Source organism: Choloepus didactylus (assembly GCF_015220235.1).
Source record: "Choloepus didactylus isolate mChoDid1 chromosome X unlocalized genomic scaffold, mChoDid1.pri SUPER_X_unloc1, whole genome shotgun sequence".
Classification (NCBI taxonomy): domain Eukaryota; kingdom Metazoa; phylum Chordata; class Mammalia; order Pilosa; family Megalonychidae; genus Choloepus; species Choloepus didactylus.
In genome coordinates, this window is record NW_023637621.1 from 1163947 (window position 1) to 1183954 (window position 20008).

Sequence of the window (20008 nt, forward strand, 5' to 3'; positions counted from 1 at the left end):
CTCATGAGCTCGAAGAGAACCCCGAGCTCTAGTAAGGGCTGCAGCTTTGGGATATTCTGGGCACAGGACCCAGTCATGCTGTGTCCAATTCGGGACCTAGAGAACGTGTGAGATGATAAATGAGCATGCGCCCTTCTAAGCTTCTACATTTGTGGCAACTTGTTATACAACAATAAGTGGTTAACACACACTTGCACCTAGACACAAGGGTTTCCTTCTTTTTATAGAGGAATAATGAAAGGCAGGCGCTTTTAGAGTTAGTGAGTCAGGGATAACTCTGCAAAGGCAGGGGGAGAGAGACATAGCTGGTGAGTCAGAAGACATGGGGTTTTGGAGGGAGGCATAGCTGAAAAGAGAACGAGTGGACACATGCATTTATTTTTATTTATGGGGGGGAAGAAACAGAAACACGAAATGGAAAAGAACAAAGCAAAATGAAACCAGCCTCTACTTGGGAAGCCTTTGTGGACAGTGGGCTTCTCTGCAGACGGGCATATTCGTCAGGGCACGACAAGGGAAGGCAATGTCCGAGAGGACCTCAAGGTGCAGGGGATACAAGGAGGGAGGGGGAGCCAGCTCCGGGGTGGCCAAGGAGACAACAGCTTTGGACCTTGAGGGCTGCTGAGTGGCCAGATCCATTTATAGCCTCCTCCTTGGGTGGCCTCTTAGGAGAAAAAGGATTATTTAAAAATAACTGCCATGTTTTGGAAAGTTCACACAACTTGCAAAACAGAAGCCCAGTGCATGCAATAGTGCCTCAGCCCCTGACTCTTTTGCTGACGTATAACATGCCAAGGACATATTTCATGACATGCGAGCTCTTTACTTCCCTCTGTGTTGAGTTTGCCAGGATTATTCCTGAGGTACTGATCACCATTCCCATGAGGAAATGACTCTTCGCTCTCAGTAGAGAGTGGAATCTTACATATGGCATATTGCAAAGGGGACAGGGAGGAAGGCATCACTCCATAAATTTGATGCAGCATTCCCTTGTGAAATGCCACCTCCTCCAGGAAGCCACCCTGATACCCTAGCCACGTGAGGCAGCCTGCACTTGTCTCCCACAGCCCCCATGGGTGCATCCATGCGGCAGTTGCTGCGTTGTCCTGTAGCCATGCTTTTATGCGTGTCTTGCACACGTGAGCCCGTGCGAACCTTTGGAGCACTGACTCATCTCGTGCACATCTGCTCTGCTGGGGCTTGGGTCTGTGTGCGCACACACAAACGAGCAGCTGAGGGAGTGAAGGGGAGGTCCGTAAGAGGGGGACACCTCCGTACTGTTGCTTCTGCCCCAGGGAAGCGAAGGGAAGGAAGAAGCAAGTCGGAAAGGGAAAGAGAGGGAAAGGAAAGGGAAAAGGTAGAGGGAAAATATCAATATGGAGCAAAAACACATTCTCAGGGAAAGGGGATTTGTAGATCAGAAGCAAGATACAAATCTGGCCCAGGTAGCTAATGGAAGATGTGAAGAATAATCTTGAGAACATACCTTTCTGAGGTAAGGATATGGTTGGCTAAAGAATACATTCCCTCCCCCTAAATATATATACATACATACATATATATATATATATATATATCCTAATACCTGGAAACTGCCCATATGTTTCCTAATAAGGAAAAAGGGTCTTCGCAGATGTGATTAAGTTAAAGATCATGAGATGCAACCATTATGGATTATCTGGGGGCCCTAAATCTAATTACTAGTGCCCTTCTAAGAAGGGGACTAGCAATTAGATTTATTTCTAGCCTCAGAACTGTGAGAGTGTAAATTCCTGTTGTATTTCACTGTCCAGTGTGGGTTCCTTCGTTACAGCAGCTGCAGGAAGCTAATACAGACTAAAAAGTATTAAACTTAAAATCCAGCAGCCTTTGGAGCCAGCTGCCCTTGGTCAATGCTACTTTGACAGTGAGAAACACACGATCTGCAGAGGGGAGGTGGTTAGTTTCCCACAGCCCTGCCATGTGTGATGCCAACTTTGGGGCACCATGGGGGGGTGAATGCATCGGAGTCATGTGTGGCTCACACACACTGGTGCACCAGGCAAATTAATCTTCACCCAGAGATGTCATTTCTGAGATCGTGACAACATCAATCAATTTTCCTGTATTTCCATACAAATTGTAGACTATAAACATTTGGGTGCATGAACATAACCCATTCTACAGTAGAACTTCTACATCGGTTCTCCAAGAACTAGGCAGAAGTACATGCAAATTCTGGGACAAACGCCACCTAACAGAGGGAGTTGATTTTGAGGCTGAGATAAGTGAGCCTGTGGTGACAAAGCAGTCATAAAGCAGAATTTATTCTGGCCAATCTCCTGGTTTGCAGGAATTGGATTATTGGCCATTTACTCCTTCAAGAAGACACACGGCATCTTATCAGATGACAAGCTGGAAATCTGCAGAGAAGATTGTTGTGGACTGGGGCTATTGTCTAAAATCTCCAACTCTGAGTTCTCACAGTAGTGCAGATGCTTCAGCTCTACAGGAGTCGGTGCAAGGAGTTAGCTGCCTCCTGTCACCAAGACACGTGGCCTTGGGCAGGGGAATTTGCCTCTCTGACCCTACACTGCATCTTCTGCAGAGTGGAGATAGCGGCTCTTAGGCGGTTGGTTTGTGTGCTCGCTGAAAGATAAAAATGTGTATGATTCACGGGCACACAGAAAGTGCCAATGAATACACTGGAAGTCAAATATTAGCCTTTCTTTGTTGGGGATTTGTGCGTTGTCATTAAACATGTTCTGCCAACAAGGCCCGTGGGACCTCATGGCCGTGAGAGATGCATCTTAGCTCCTGGCCGTTGGAAGAGCTGTTGGCCGATCTGCAGCATGTGGCTGTTGTACTGTCCCAGCTGGTTTTGCAGAAGGGTTGTTTCAGATGCCCCAGTCCCAGCTCACGTTGCATCTGTAGCCCCAGATCCCCCAGGAGAGAGGAGGGCACGACCCCAGCACCCCCCAGTAGCATATATCGCGGAAAGAGACAACGTAGGAAAGTCTTTGTTCTCTTGCAGCTGCTGAGTATATTTAAATCTCCCGAAAGCAGGCATTTGGGAGGGATCTACGTGGGGGAACATTTTTAACAAGTACTTGGAAGATTCGTTTTAGAGTCTTGTACCCTTCCCAGCTTCTGCAGGGGTAAGCACGGAACTTATGTCTGCTATGTCATACAACCTTTGAGAACAAGGAGCTGTGTGTTTTCACAATGTGTCTTGAAGAAATACAAAGGGGTTTTTGAATCAGTGGCCCTCAAGTTGTGGTCTACAGGTGGGCACCTTTGTTTGAATTGTTTGTTACCACACTGTGATGAGATATGTCCAGAAATTGAGAGTAAGCATTTAGAAACTTAAAAAGAAGATAAACTGACAGGGTAGTGTTATGTCTGTTGAATCCAATGATGAAAGATTGGGGGCTTCCACACACATGCTTTTAATTTTATTTTTCTAGTAATTCATTTCTATCGCATTTACAAAAGTACCAAAATGAGGAAAAACAGGGAAAATGCAGTTTTCCCACTGATAGTTGGGAAACACAGGCTGAGAACATGGTACAAGTTGGGTCGGAATTCCTGATCATGAGCCTTGTTGTCCCCCAAAACACCCATGAAGATGTAGAAAAAGTGTAAAACTCGGACAACTGCCAAAACTAGGACTCTGGGTGGAGGATTGGAGGGCACACAATCAGCTTCCAAAAACAGGGCAACGTTAAAAATCAGATGTTGGGGGATGCTTCTTTCCTGCCTGTTGTCTGCTCCCTGACTGGGAAAAAAGTCTCAGAACCAATCAGAAACGTGAGTGCCATTGTGTCCCTCGGGAGACGGCAGCTTGGTGAGGCAGCCACACGCCTCTGTCTCTTTCTGCCATCAGTCTGTCCTTTCTGCCATCAGTCTGTCCTTCCTACACCCGTTCAGGGTGTTGGGAAGGGAAGGGAGGGCTGACATCAGGGGTGAGTGGTAGCATTGCATGGGGGTACGAGCCCATAAATCAAGCCCTGCAGCTGCAGAGGACGGAGCATCCAGTGTGTCCACTGCAGGCTGAAGCTCATCTTGGGCCACCAAGGGTGGCTGTCACATCCACCTAAAAACCCAAGCAGGGGCTGCCTCCCTCCCCAGGGGCACAGCGAGAGGGGCCGAGGGAAACGGGCCCACCAGGGCTCCCGGGGGCGGGAGAGGATGGTGCAGGTGATGCTTTTATCTCACCTGGAGCTCCCTGAATTGCATCTTCAGTCTACTTGGATAACTAGAGTAAAGGAGGATACACTGGAAGGTACACTGTGCTGACAGCATACAATGTACCCCAAGGAAAATGAAATAAGATGTCTGCCACGTAGATTGCTGGAAAAGATGGACTGAATCACTGTGGACCCTTTGCTGTAAGAGAAGAGCCAGGAGAGGGCTAGGGTGCAGCCCGAGCGAACAGGGAACAGCCAGAATCACTGGTCATGGCACAAAACCAAAATGGCGGCCCCTACTGTAAAATCAAGCATTGAGGCTGCAGAAAAGGGAATTCTGCACGTTGACTGTGAAGATAGAGTTTTAAAAAGAGAGGGTTAAAAATAAAAAGGCTAGAATTTATCAGGCAAACAAGCAAAAACAAGTAAAACCAATTAAGGTGGCTCCGTTCATGCAAGATAGATAGCGCTAACATTAAGGGACAGCAGGGTCATTATTTACCATCCAAATGTGTGATCGGCATAAAGCTGGGAGAGTCACAGGCAATTTCCTGCAGAATTTTTTTTCAGACCGACCCAAGATTCAAACTATGTTTTTCAACAACTCTTTGAAAGGCAATGAGAAATGGGCTGAAACAGCACTGGGAGAATTTCAGGTCTATCTTTCCCTCTCTGGCAGATCAAGAAACAAAAAAAATAAACAAGGACCCGGACTCTTTGAATAATAAATTTGAAAAGGTCAAAAATAAAAAATTACAAATAGGAAAGAGTCTACTGTATGAAGGAGATTTTAAAATTGTAGGTTCCTGTTTATAACTTCACTAATAATATATTAAATTTATAAATAAAATATGAAAATCTCAAAGAAATAAATACTTTTCTGAGAGATGACTGTTATTAAAATCTATCCAAGGAAATTAGGTCTCATCTGATTAATGGACATAGAAGAAATAGAAAAAGGGATGAAAGACAGCATGCAGAAAGGGGAAAGGGGTGCAGAGGGCGTTTTAGCAATTTTTTTCAAATTAGAATAGATGCTCGAACCCATATTAACAATACAGAACACAGGCAAAAAGACGTTGACTCATTTTATCTTTTCCCTTATTCTGATACAAAATTCTGAAAGGGGGGACACTTTCAGCAGTGTCATTTATAAATACAAATGAAAAATTCATAAACAAAAATGTAAGTGCAAAAGCCTCCCACTGGGACAAACGAATGCAAGTGTGTGCCACACAAGGAGAAGACATAATTTCAGGAGACAACGTCCCTTCACAGACAAGTTCTCCGTCATCAAAGGGGTCCTGCAAATGAGTTCTTGTCTCATCATCACCGGGCTAATTTTAGGACCATCACGACCTGCAGAAGGTGGAAAGCCTGTCTCCCCAATTTTTGTGTAGTTCTTTATTAAGAAATAAAGGCAAGTCTTCGGGCATATACCTAGGGGTGGAACTGTTGGGCCATAAGGTAATTCTGCGTTTAGCTTTCTCAGGAACCGCCGATCTGCTTCCCGTGGCGGCTGCACTATTTTACCTTCCTGTGAGCCAAGCACGGGGTCTCCAAGGTCCTCTCAGCCTCCACCAGGGAACACCACTCAGCCATGAAAAGGAATGAGCATGGTGCAAACTACAAGTGGAGGAACCCTGAGGACACACTGCCGAGGGAGGGAAGCCAGGCACAAAAGCCATGTATTGTACAATTTCACTTATCGAAATGTGCAGAAAACGTAAATCCACAGGGACGGACAGCTTAGTGGTGGACAGGGGCTGGGGAGGGGGGTGGGAGTGACGCTGATGGGGAGGGTGCCCCTTTGGGATGAAAAAAGTTTTGCAGCTAGATTGCCACGGCACTTCCTGAGCAAGCCTGGGGAGACTGGAAATCTTATTTTCTGTGTCTGAAGCAGATATGAGCCTGTCTCCAAAACCAGCTATGAAAGGGGATGGAGGGAGAATATCCTGTGTGTGTGTGTGTGTGTGTGTGTGTGTGTGTGTGTGTGTGTGTGTGTGAGAGAGAGAGAGAGAGAGAGAGAGAGAGACAAAGAGAGACAGAGAGAGAGACAGAGAGAGAGAAAGAGAGAGAGAGATAGAGGGGGGGGAGAGAGAGAGAGGGAGGTAGAGAGCAAGAGAGAGGGAGAGACAGATGGAGAGAGAGAGACAGAGAGGGAGAGGGAGGGAGGGAGGTGAGAGAGAGAGGGAGAGAGTGAGAGACGAGAGATAGAGAGAGGGAGGGGAGAGGGAGAGGAGAGAGAGGGAGGTAGAGAGCAAGAGAGAGGGAGGAGGAGGGACAGAGAGAGAGAAAAGAGAGAGGGAGGGAAGGAGGGAGGGAGAGAGACAGAGAGACGAGAAAGAGAGAAAGAGGAGAGGGAGGGAGGGAGGGAGAGACACAGAGAGAGAGAAAGAGAGAGAGAGAGGAAGGAGAAGAGAGAGGGAGGGAGGGAGAGAAAGAGGGAGGAAGGAGAGAAGAGAGAGAGATAGAGAGGAGAGAGGAGAGAGAGGAGACGGAGAGACGGAGAGGGAGAGAGAGAGACAGAGGAGAGAGAGGGGTGTCTCCCTAGCATGGGAGTGAAGACATGGCATAACGGGTGAATTTTTTTCTGCATATTTCGCGCGCCCTTCTGTCCCTCCTAAACACGCGGCCACATTCCTATGTGACATCTCAAGTCAGGCGCGTCTCTTCCTGGAATCCGTCTTTAGGATACTCCCCATCAGGGCACAGGCCCATCTGGAAGTTGCTCCCGCCTGCCTGAAACCCCATGCAGGGAAAGTCCCCCAGAGCATCAGGGACACAAGTGCAGACACAGCCACACCCCGCATCCACGCTGCGTCTCCCCGGTGGGCCGGGAAACAAAAGGATAAACGTGGGGGTGGTAACAGAAGACGCCGTGCGAGGCTATTTCATCCTGATGGCTGTCACCCCAAACCGGAGAGTGATTTCATTTTTCAAGGCATGCCTTTGCTTCTTCCTGTGATCTGGAGCAGACCCTCACAGCTCAGCTGAGCGGTGGGTCTGGGGGGCCCCTCCAGCCCTGCCCCGTCTGTCCTCCGGGGTGGCCTCAGTGAGAAAGGCTGGGGAGGTGACCAGCTGCTCCTCGCGTCCAGCTGATTCAGTCTCAAGCATCCACGAGCACTGCCCTCTTTTGAGATGATCGCCACGTGCTTCACGCCTTCAACGTGTTTTTCTCAGGGTTTGTATTGCCATGTTCCTTTTTCTTAATGCAAGGTGTCTTGCTCCAGGAGCTCCAGATTTTTTTCTGTGCAAAACCAGCCTGGAAGCACAAGCCGTTGTCCCTGTGCTCACTCGGGCTCACGCTCGCCCTTAGCAAGTCTTCGTAACACCTGTTTGTGCAGCACCAAGCGAGTGTCCTTTCGCTGGGCTTTTTCTGTGCTCTTCTTTCTTGTGTCTTTCCCCATTTCGCTTTGGAGAGTGCCCAGCCGCAGAGCCAGCACTGTAAGGCCCTGTCAGTGAAAATCCCAACTGCTCAAATATGACAACAATCACACACATTCCAAAATAGATATATAACTAATAGGCTTTGGTTAAAAAAAAAAAAGGCACAAATTGTAAAGTTTTCAGATTACAAATTATTAACATTTTTATAACTCCCAAGTATATTTACAAAATGAAATAAAAATGAGAATGCACTTGAGCTAGCACAAAACAAAGAGCTGATGTTCCAAAGCACTTTAAAATTATAGAGGAAAGAATGACTTTAGAGTCCTTACCAGCCACTTAGAAATCACTCACTCTGCAGCTAGGGAAACAGGCTTTAAAACAAAATCCCTTATCTTTGCAGGTAAATGGTGCTCCTGGCTGGGGAACTTATTTATATTTATTATTTATATTTATCCACCTGCACAACTGGGTTAAAAGCAAACATCAGCCCAGCCCCAAGGAATCACCACTTTCCTAATTAGTGTAGGTTTGGTGGGGATTTTCTATGCCATTTATTTGATGTTATAAGAACATCAAAAGGAAGTTAGAGAGGGCCCGCTATAGCTGGTAGTCTACCCTGGAAATCTTTCACACCTAATTCCTAAGAAGCTGTTCCCTGCTCTGTACAAATTCAAATGCTTGAAGAAAATGCTTAGAGGCCAGATTTGGACAAAGGGGAAAAAAAAAGCAATAAACCTGTCCCAACCCCATATTACAAGTCTTCTAGCTTGTGATGTTATCTGTTCCCTGAGATTTTAAGAGAAGAGGCTCAAGGAAGGATAAAAATCAGTGACTTGGAATGCAGAGTGGAAAAATACCATGTAAGCAGGTTTTTATCAGATGAAAAGACTTCCTATCAAGAGAACTCAAACAAAGACGCTGGCTTTCTTGGTACCTCTCGGTCTCTCCTCTCTTAGTCTCTGGTGATGGCATGAAGAACTGGGACCCAGAGATGTAGAGCTCCATCTGCCTACAGGGCCCTCCACACGCTGAGCCTGCATCTGCTTCTTGAGGAGCCACATGTATCAGCTAGCTATGCCGTGTAACAAATCATCACTGATTTACTGGCTTAAAACAACACTTGTTTAGCATCTTACACTTCAGTAGGTGAAGTCCAGGCGTGGGTGAGCTGACATGTACACTCAGGGTCTCACAAAGCTGCAGTCGAGGTTCCAGGCAGGCTGTGTTTCTTTCTGAGGCTCTGGGTTGTCTTCCGAGCTCATTCAGGCTATTGGCAGACTTCAGTTCCTTGCAGGTGCTGGATTGCTGTCTCTTTGTGGAATTCTTTGTGGCTGTCAGCTGGGGGTCACTCTCAGCTCTTGGAGGTACCCTCAGCTCCTTGCCACATGGCCCTCTTGCAACAGGGTGGTTTGCTTCTTCAGAGCCTCCAGGAGAATCTTGCCACTGCTTCCAGAATCGTTGGTGGGTTTGCCTGATTAGGTCAGGCCCACCCAGGGTAACCTGCCTTTGGATTAACACAGGGTCAAGTGACATTGAGCCTTAATTACATCTGCAAAGTCCTTCATCTCTGCTGTATAATGTTTTTCATTATACAGGTCTTGCTCATGCTCAAGGGGAGGGATCAAAAATGGGCATGTAAAACTGGGGGCATGAAACTAGAAGCCCACTTAGAATTCTGCTGCCACAGAGAGACATGGCCCAACGGCTCCTTTATTTGGAGTTCCCTCTGCACAGCTCTCAAAGGTTGGGAGCACCTACCTTTGGGGTTTGTTCTTTGCTCTGGATGGATGTGGGGGAGGCTCAGGGTTCAGGGACAGGTACACTAAGACTCAAATTCTCAGCAATATGATGAGCCTTCAGGAGGTTAGAGAGTTTCCATATCCATATGCCCCTGGGAGGTATGACTGAAAATACCCAAAATGTTCTATATTGTACTGATTATGCCTCTGGAAAGATTTCAGTGAAGGTGCCCTGTGGGTTGACCAGCTGTTTCTTAACCCTCCTGCTAAGTCTGTTCTGTTATAAACAGGATGAGAAACTCCTAATAGTTCCACCCTCATTTGCCCTGCCTATAAATCTATGCCAGGATTTATTCTATCTGGGGCTGCTCAATGCATCTGTTGGTTTTGCCCCAGTCCCATTCAATGACTCGATACTGCCCAATGCATACAGAAGCTCTTCTACCCCAGTCCCATTCAGTGACTCAGTACTGTCCAATGCATATGGTGGCTCTGCCCAAGTCCCAGTCAATGACTCATTATGGACCAATGCAGATGGCGGCTCTGCCCCTGTCCCATTCAATGACTCAGTACTGCCCTATGCATATGCAGCTCTGCCCCTGTCCCATTCATTGACTCATTACTGCCCGATGCATATGGTGGCTCTGCCCAAGTTACAGTCAATGACTTGGTACTGCCCAATGCATATGGCGGCTATGCCCAAGTCCGATTCAAGGACTCAACACTGCCCAATGCATATGGCGGCTATGCCCACAGTCCCATTCAATGACTTGGTTCTGCCCAATGGATACGGCGGCTATGCCCAAGTCCCATTCAATGACTTGGTACTGCCCAATGCATATGGCGGCTATGCCCCCAGTCCCATTCAATGACTTGGTACTGCCCAATGCATATGGCGGCTCTGCCCAAGTTCCATTCAATGACTTGGTACTGCCCAATGCATATGGCAGCTATGCCCAAGTCCCATTCAAGGACTCGGTTCTGCCCAATGCAAATGGTGGCTCTGCCCCAGTCCCATTCAATGACTTGGTACTGCCCAATGCATATGGTGGCTATGCCCCCAGTCCCACTCAATGACTCAGTACTGCCCAATGCACACAGCAGCTCTGCCCCAGTCCCATTCAATGACTCAGTACTGCCCAATGCACACAGCAACTCTGCCCCAGTCCCATTCAATGACTTGGTACTGCCCAATGTGTATGGCAGCTATGCCCCCAGTCCCATTCAATGACTCAGTACTGCCCAATGCATATGGCGGCTCTGTCCCCAGTCCCATTCAATGACTCGGTACTGCCCAATGCATACAGAAGCTCTTCTACCCCAGTCCCATTCAGTGACTCAGTACTGTCCAATGCATATGGTGGCTCTGCCCAAGTCCCATTCAATGACTCATTATGGACCAATGCAGATGGTGGCTCTGCCCCTGTCCCATTCAATGACTGAGTACTGCCCAATGCATATGGTGGCTCTGCCCAAGTTACAGTCAATGACTTGGTACTGCCCAATGGATATGGCGGCTATGCCCAAGTCCCATTCAATGACTTGGTACTGCCCAATGCATACGGCGGCTATGCCCCCAGTCCCATTCAACGACTCATTACTGCCCAATGCATATGGTGGCTCTGCCCAAGTTATAGTCAATGACTTGGTACTGCCCAATGCATATGGCGGCTATGCCCAAGTCCCATTCAAGGACTCAACACTGCCCAATGCATATGGCGGCTACGTCCCCAGTCCCATTCATTGACTTGGTACTGCCCAATGCATATGGCGGCTATGCCCCCAGTCCCACTCAATGACTCAGTACTGCCCAATGCATATGGCAGCTCTGTCCCCAGTCCCATTCAATGACTCAGTACTGCCCGATGCAAACAGCAGCTTTTCTTCCCCAGTCCCACACAAGGACTCGGTACTGCACAATGCATATGGTGGATCTGCCCCAGTCTCATACAATATCCCAATCTCAGTCAAGTAATATCCTCAGATTCTACCAAAAAAATTGTCTAGAACCTTGTTCCTAGCTCCTCATTAATACAAACTCATATTTCCTCTTATAATTCTGCCTCTCTCCTTTCCTTACATTAGCTGCCCAGAGTAAATCCAGACTATGGGAAACACTAACTTCATCCATTTGCCCTATTAATTATTCTCAAGTTTTCAGAGACAAGGAAGATGATGAAAAATCCTAAGTATCTCAGTATTTTAAAAATTCTTTGGGCACATGGGAAACTAGAGAAGCCATCGTCTTTGTGACGATTCTGGTTACCATGATTGCATACTTCGAAAGCTTCCCGGCTTATCTCATTAAAAACAAGAGTTTATGGAATGGTTTCAGTAACAGGGATTATTACATTCCCAGGGAAATGATCCTGTTTGTGGCTGTACCCCCTCTCCACCAGCACGCAAGTTGAGTGGTACCCAGTCCTCAATTTTATTTTAAAAACACATCTTGAAGGAGGTGAATTGGAATGAGTCCTGACTCACAAGAGTTACTGTCTCTTTCATTTGTTAAGTATGTCATAAAGGAAAAGATGAGAGGTCCCAATTTTATTTTTCCGTCTCTGAAATCACTGCAGTCCTTGTCCCGAGAAACTCTATGCCTTGCCTTATGGGTAGTGCACACAGGGAAGCTGATGTTCACGCCTGGAATTACGGTTGTAGCATCTCCAGGCTAATGACTATAATTTTCTCGGGGTGCCACCTCGATTTTCTGCATCATTTCCCTTCAGCGGTCGTAAAGAACACATTAACGTTCGGCAGAACCTGTAAATCAAGACTGTTAAGCCTTTGCAAAGAACACACAACATTAAGACACAAAATGTGTTTTGGTTTTCCCCAAATGACTGCCGTTATGCTCGCCAGTGGGGTTTCTTTTAAGCAGACAAATTGTTTTTTTTGCATCTTTTTTTTAAATCTTTTTTTGAAGAAACAGCTTCCTTCTGCATGATACAACTGAAATATAACCCCACAGATGCCAAAGCCAGTTCAGAGCAATAGGGCTGAAGATGTTAAACATCATCTGGTAGCTCCCAGACTGTGCTACATAAAGCAGACATCCATCGACGACATGAAGAAATGGACCCTCCAAAAAAGACACAAATCTGGGTGCTGCATTGCCTCAATCTGAGAAGCAGATTAGTAATCAAAGGAGAAATGCAAATGCAAACCTGAAGTGCTGGTTTAATTTCATCAGGCTCATTTGAAAACATTAATAATCACATTTCTGGAGTCCCAAGCTTTATTCAGTGCAGATCATGGAGTTACTTTAATTTCCTGATCATTTTTTTAATATATTTCAAATATTCTTTACACTATAGAAATAATACATAGCCTTTTGTTTTTAAAAATGTCTGCAGATGTGTCACCAAAAAACAGTCAAGATTAGATAATTTTCTTATTGATATTTTGTATTATCCCTGCACTCATCAAGGAAGAAAATATAAAATAATACCTATAATATATTATTCAGAAGGCCGAGGACGTTAGCACCGATTCAGTTTCCAGGCTGCTATGACAAATACTACCTGAATTTATTGTCTCAGTTTGGAGGCTGGAAGGCTGGCTTCCCCCAGGGTTGCAGTGTTCTATACGATCTGGAAATTCTTGGCTTTCCCGCCACATGTCGATGTCCTCTCCTTTATCTTCTCAGTTCCATTGACCTCTGGCTTCCAGCTCCTCCCCATGGCTTTTCTCCTTGTCTGAATTTCTTCTGCTTATAAAGGACCTTAGTAACATGGATTAAAAGTCACCCTAACTAAAAATAACCTCTTCAAGAGGTCCTACTTGCAATGGGTTCACACCCACAGAAAAGCAGATTAAGCGTAAAGAATAGTTTTTCCTCCCCTGATATACATAACTCAATCTGCCACAACTACACTCTTAAAAACTGCATAAAGACATGCTTTTCATCCTGTGTATGTGTGCACAAGTGTGTGCATGTATTATGCGAGTTTATATTACAATTGATTACCACAGGCAAAAGCAGGGAGACAAGAAAAACACGGGAACATTTTAAAAAGCATTGTGAGATTAGAGGGCTTTATTGGTTACCTTGGGTTCTACTTATTATTAAAGTATACTTAGGAGATACTAAAGTTAGTTTTTAAAAATTCTGGGGATAGCAGCTCAAGCTTTGAGACTTCAGCTAGGATGTCTTTTTGCTCTTTTTATAGCTGAGAAGTGTTTTAGCTACGATTCATTTTAGCTTTGATGTATGATGTTTTATGTTCAGGAAGAAGCTGTAAAAACTCAGATACTAGGGTCAGAGAATGTGTGTCTATACCCCAGGTCAGCTACTTACAGCCTGTCTGACACAAGACAAGTAAGTTACTTAGCCTTTCTATGGCTCAGGTTCTCATCTATAAAGTGGACACAATTGTGTACCTCCCTTCTGGGATTACTGTGAAGATTATATGAGATAATACCGGAAAACATTTAAACAGTGCCTGGCACAAAACATGTACTTAACATGTGAGACCTATCACACACACTCCAATACAAATCGGTTAAAAAATATTTATGTGATTATGTAGCTATATAACATATTACATCTAACGTATTCATATCTAAAGTTAAATAGTAATGCAGTATTTGTTCACAATGATTTTCCTTCCTTGAGCAACTAAAACATTTTGCAAAATTACAGCTGCCAAACTAGGTTGGAAACACCTGAGTTGGAATAAAATATGAAGCCCTAAATGGTACTAGATGTCACCACTGGGGGTGGTGGGGGACATAACATGTTTTCTTCTTAGAAGCTCCAGGAGAAGTCCTTATCTGATGAACTTAGATGTGAGGGTCATTGGAGAATCTGAGAGCTGGTTGTGATACATTGTTGCCTTAACAGCTGGGGACATGGGTAATTTCCCACACTGTGTAAGAAGACCTTTGTCTGGTGGGGTCAGGTATGATTTGGGGGTGATTCAATCTTCTATCTGTGCAATGAATGAGGGTGTCTACTCCCAGCTAATCAACAGTAGTCCTTGCTGAAGCAATGAATGACCCCCAAAGCAGACCTCCAAGATAGGGCTGTGTCTTCTCATTGAGCAAGTCTTTTAACTTCAGCACAATGATATTCTGTGATGGTTAGGTTCATGTACCAATTTGGCCAGGTGATGGTGCCCAGGTGTCTGGTCAAGCAAGCACTGTCCTAACCGTTACTGCAAGGACATTTGTGGCTGGTTAATAAACAGAAGGCTGGTTTATTAAATCATCAATTGATTGCATCTGTGGCTGATTACATCAACAAAGGGCATGTCTGCCTCAATGAGAGATTTCAATCAGCTGGATTTAATCCAATTAGTTGAAGACTTTTAAGGGAGAAGAGAGTACTTTCATTCTTTCCTTCAGCCAGCCAGCCTTTCCTGGAAAGTTCATCGAAGACCTTCATTGGAGTTGCCAGCTCATGGCCTGCCCCATGGAATTTGGACTCGTGCATCCCCACAGTTGCGTGAGACACTTTTACAAAATCTTATATTTACAGGATATCTCCTGATGGTTCTGTTTCCCCAGAGAACCCTAACTAATACATCTTCTTACATCTACCCACTAGGCATGAAATGATGTTCTCATGAAGATCATCAAATCAAGAGATATTCCCTTTGGGGACAGGGGATGGGGTATAGAGGAGGTAAATCAGCATTTTCACTTGTGAAAGTAAATAAATGGTATACATAAAAGCTTGAGACAGGAGCACAACCAAGTCAAGTTCTCCCTCCTTAAGAAGCTGGCTGAACTAATCAGCAGAAACTCGATGCAGTGTATACTAAATCATGTTAAGAGAAAATTTCCCCTGGGTCTCTCAGTTATCTGTATCTCTTTCGAGTGTGCACTGCCTGCCCTTTGTTCTGGACTACCTTTTCAAGGATTTCAGTCTAGCACAAAGCCTTGGAAGACAGAGTGCCTCCACTCAGAGAAAAGGGCAAGCATGTTGGCAGCTCATTATGCAAGATTTGGGGTCCCTCAGCCATGGTTCCTTTTCTATAATGCAACCCACTGCATAAGCCTGGGTCGTCTGGACCTCTTCACATCACCCCATGGAAACTGAGGCACAAAAATGTTGATCCTGTAGATATCACTTGCTGTGAGCAATAAACTCTCCTTTGTTTCTGACGCAGGGGTCTCATGTCTTCTTCCAGCATCCAGGAAACCGGGACAAGCTAAGTTGTTAGTATACAATGAGGGTAAAATCTCCCATCTCTCACAGCTCTTGGTGCATCCTTTAAAGTCCAATTTGATCTTCCATTTGTTCATTCAATCTCTCATGCAAGTCATGGTTATGGAGTGTCCATTGTGTTGCAAGCACCTGCCAGGTGTCAGGGTAAAGGGACAAACAAGATGAAGTCCCCACTCTCAAGAAATTCAGAGTAGAGAAGGAAACATATAAAGAAGCAAACTCTTAAAGAGGGAAAGAGTATGCGCTTGTGGTCTACAGGAACCCTTCAAAGGGGTTGAAAGAGGAGAGGTCAGGGAGATTAAGAGGGTAGGATAGTGCCTGCCCCGACCCTCTAGGATAATCAAGAATTCAGTGTAGTGAAAAACTAGTTGGAAAGGACTTGCAAGTAGAGGAACTGTGGATGTACAGACTTATATATACATTAGGTTGAACCATATGTGTGTGTATATATATATACATACATATATGCATGCTTATAGTTAAGTGTGTGTGTATATATATGCTATATACCCTTAGAAAGGCATTACATATTAATTAACACATACATATGTATCCCTACAAACTTAGAATTTGCCAGCATAGGCTTTAAAACATGGACTTTCTGATATGTGTTCTGTCTTGTGTAAGGAGATTAAAAAAGACACCACACCATAAATTAAGAAGACACACTGAATCCTCCCTTGCCCTTTCCTGGAACTTCTCAAAACCAAGGCAATGGGACCAACTTCACAAAACTTCATAAACTAAGAGAAACGAATGAAAGAAATGCAATGAAATGACCATTTCAATCAAGGGCATGAAAGGGGGCAGTAAATCAAGAGAAGCAATGCAACACAAACTGGGGATAAATTAATATTTTTTTCCATTGGATAAATATTTACAAGGCCTAGTTATTTGTAGCTTTATATATGTGTATGTACATTATATATATGCACACATATGTGTATACACTTTTGCACATAAATATGTGTATATATGTGTGGTTATATACATCAATAGATGAGTGGATGATGTATAGAGGGATAGATAGATGATAGACAGATAGATGGATGAATGGTTGGTTGGAAGGAAGAATGGGTAGATAGCTGGACCGATGGACGAATGGAAGGATGGATGGGATGGACTGATGGACAGATGAAAGGATGGATGGATGGACTGATGGACATTTGGAAGGACAGATGGATGGATGGATGGGTAGATGAGTAGATGGATGGATGGGTAAATGGGTGGGTGGATGGATGGATGGCTGCATAGATAGAGATGGATAGATAGATGGATGGATAGATAGACAGGTGGCTGCATAGATAGATGGATAGATAGAGATAGATGGATGGATGGATAGATAGGTGGCTGCATAGATAGATGGACAGATAGGTGGATGGAAGGATGGATGGATGGATAGATAGGTGGCTGCATAGATGGATAGATGGATGGATGGATAGATAGATAGGTGGCTGCATAGATGGATAGATAGATAGGTGGATGGAAGGATGGATGAATGGATGGATGGATAGATAGGTGGCTGCATAGATGGACAGACAGATAGATAGATGGACGGATAGATGGATGGGTGGATAATCAGATGGATAGACAGACAGATAGATAGACTGATTGATTTATGAATGAACACACAGCCCTACACACATGGACACACTGCTAGCATCTCAGCTTTGAAGCATGTCTTTGCTACCATTACCTGGCATTGTCAAAAAATAATACAACTACCAGCCATTTAGCCATAGTCCCATCATCTTGACAAACGCCCCCTCCCCCATCCAAAAAAAAAAAAAAAAAAGAAGAAAGAGAGAACTAAATGCTGACACTAGTCTTTGTGGTGCTTCCCTGTGACTCTGAAACAACAGAATCAACTAAAGGGCTAACACTTTTGGAGGTATGTCTAAACAAGACTCAGATTTCTTCCCAGCACTAGAGACTGTAGAGCTCTGTAGTAACCCTAATGTGAGCCTCCCACATGCCACATGGGTTAAGGAGAATGATTTCTACACATGCTTTCATCCAAGCTGAGTGTATAGTCTAGACTAACTTTCAGGGAACTGTAGGAAAAAAAGAAACGCACAGAAAAGGTGAAGCCTGGTTACCCCTTCCCTGCTAATACAGGTTTGTATCCTGCTGGCTGGTCCTCTCTGCTTATTATTTAGAAATAAACAGAAATGAAATTGTGGTTGGTTGTTCCTTCCTTGGTGTCAGATCTAAACAGCCAACAGCCATGCACTATCCTTACGAAAGTATTCCCACATTCAAGGAAAAAAAAATCAATGTTTATTTTTTTTTTAGACATACAATTTTAGGAGTCCTTATTTAACGAAGGTCTGCCAATGTTTCTAAAGGCACACACCTTAAATTCTCATTTGTTGTAATATTGGATTCAATCCACTGAGCCTTCCGTGTGTCTTCCATTCCTGCGTCCAGCCCCTATGAATTGCTTTATTCTTCCCATCTTTGAGGTACTCAAATTGAAATAATAGCCATCACGGCAACAAAGCTTCTCGGATAGAGGAGCACACCGTTGTGGACCTCCTATGGAAGGTGAGATCCAGGTTAGCTGGGCTGTGCTGCTCCAACCAGGTAGTCCAGTTTGGTCTACATTGACACCAAGGACAGGCAGTGAGGATAGCTGGACCAGGTGATGAAGACAGCCTTAGTTTTGGAACAGGGTGACACTCGCCGGCCCTTGGGGGGCATCAAAGGGGCTTTGCTAGCACCATGTTGGACGTCTGCTGCCACTTTTTGAACATCATATAAAGGACCACCATGCAAAGGAAAATGCTCTTTTCTTTGCTATATAGTAATGCTTAGACCCTGGGCTTGGGTGAGGTTCTTTGTCTCTACAGATGGAGAATTACAAGCCTTATAATGGATGGCCATTCACAAGCACCCTCCCCTCATTGATTCAACAGCATCACTCGGTGGTTCTTAAGTATGTTCAGGTACTTTTCCCAGGAAGAAGTTGGTTCATCTCCAAGGAATAGAATAGCTCCATCACTCAGTGGAGTGAAGCTGCCTGAGTCTCAACCCAACTTCAGATGCATCAATGACTGGGCAACTTTGTGGGTCACTCTACCTCTAAATGCTTCAGGGTCTGCGTCTGCAGGGTGGGATGATAATATTCTCTATCCCTCAGGGCTGGTGTGATCTCTAAATGACACAGCATGTATCACGTTCTCAGTACAGTGCCTGGAGTTTAAGCAAGAGGTCCAATAATGCTAGCCAAGAGGCTAAATTTAATTGTCGTCGCCCAAAAAGCAATTAGGCCATCCAAGAAGTGTTGTAAGCACTTCAAACATTTATTTTTTATAAATGCATCTACCACCTTGGAACAAAAATATACTTTGGCTTCCCTTAATGATGGTCATAACACAAACATAGGACTGTAAGCAAGTCAGGTCTTAAAACTGTTGCAGAGCTAGTGTTCAGCTAACACGGCACAGAAGCTGTCATTGTTTTTCAATTTCTGTCACCAGTCAAGCTTAGGAATCAAGCAACCTCATGCATGCCAAACACTACAAAGAACTGACCATCAGCTTCTGGGGTTTTTGGATCATGGCCCTTGCAAACAGGAAGGCTGTGCAGCATGCCCATTGGATTCACCTAATCTTTAGAACCTGCTACACACCTGTTTCTAATTCAAAGCTAATGACGATCCACTAAGGATCCTCGTGCTGACTGATTCTGATGGTGTAAATAGGCCTGCCACATCCATGCATGCTCTTGACTTTCAGGTGTGCACTTGAAAAATTAAAAGTCAGAACAAACATCACGTCACATCTCCCAGTGTGACACGTTTGGACGGGTTTAGGTCTGAACGGATCCTATCAAAATGAATTCTCAACTCAACAAATTCAGGTTGGTGTCACATCTGTTATTATTTGTCTGCCACGTCCCCAGAAGAATGCTATCCTTTTTTTCTTTTTTACCTTGGTGTGATTTACTGCAAAGTGTTACAGTCATCAGAGTGATGGAAATCTTTTATCTGAGTCATGGCAAATGAGTTCTGCTCAGGGACATGAAGTACCAAGTTACACACATTCTCCCCTCCTCTCATCCTATAAAGAGGAAATAAAAGAAGGAACGCATTGCATTCTTGCAATAATGGTTCTGCATTTCCACTGCCCGGCATTTCCACAGGCCCGCCTCCACTTCAGGTGCATGTGCAAGGTCTGATATTTACATAAGACCTGGAGTTTGTCCATGGATACCTGAACTACCTACGGCATCCTCTAATAGTCCATGACAACAGTCTGCAAAAAGGGCCATGGGCTCGCAGAGAAGGCTTTGTTTGGGGAATGCAGAGGTTTCACCAGGAGGAGCCTTTGAAGTGGAGGCCCCAGGATGTCTTTGGTTCTCGCAACCCAAGCGCCATATTGGTCTCCCTCCAGCTCCCCAGCTCCAGCAGGACTGAGGTGGAGCAGAGTTTCCCACATCCCAGACCATTGTCAACCGATGGTGGTGGTGACAGCAATGAAGCAGAAGCCCAGTTTGGAGCAGAAATTGATGCCTTGCTTAGCTCGTTG

At 45.0% G+C, this 20008-nt stretch overlaps 1 protein-coding gene across 1 annotated transcript in view; it reads right to left on the reverse strand.

Annotated features, from left to right (window-relative positions):
- The window catches only part of DHRSX (dehydrogenase/reductase X-linked), a 393706-nt gene that overhangs the window by 236812 nt on the left and 136886 nt on the right, over positions 1-20008 (reverse strand). The window lies entirely within an intron of this gene.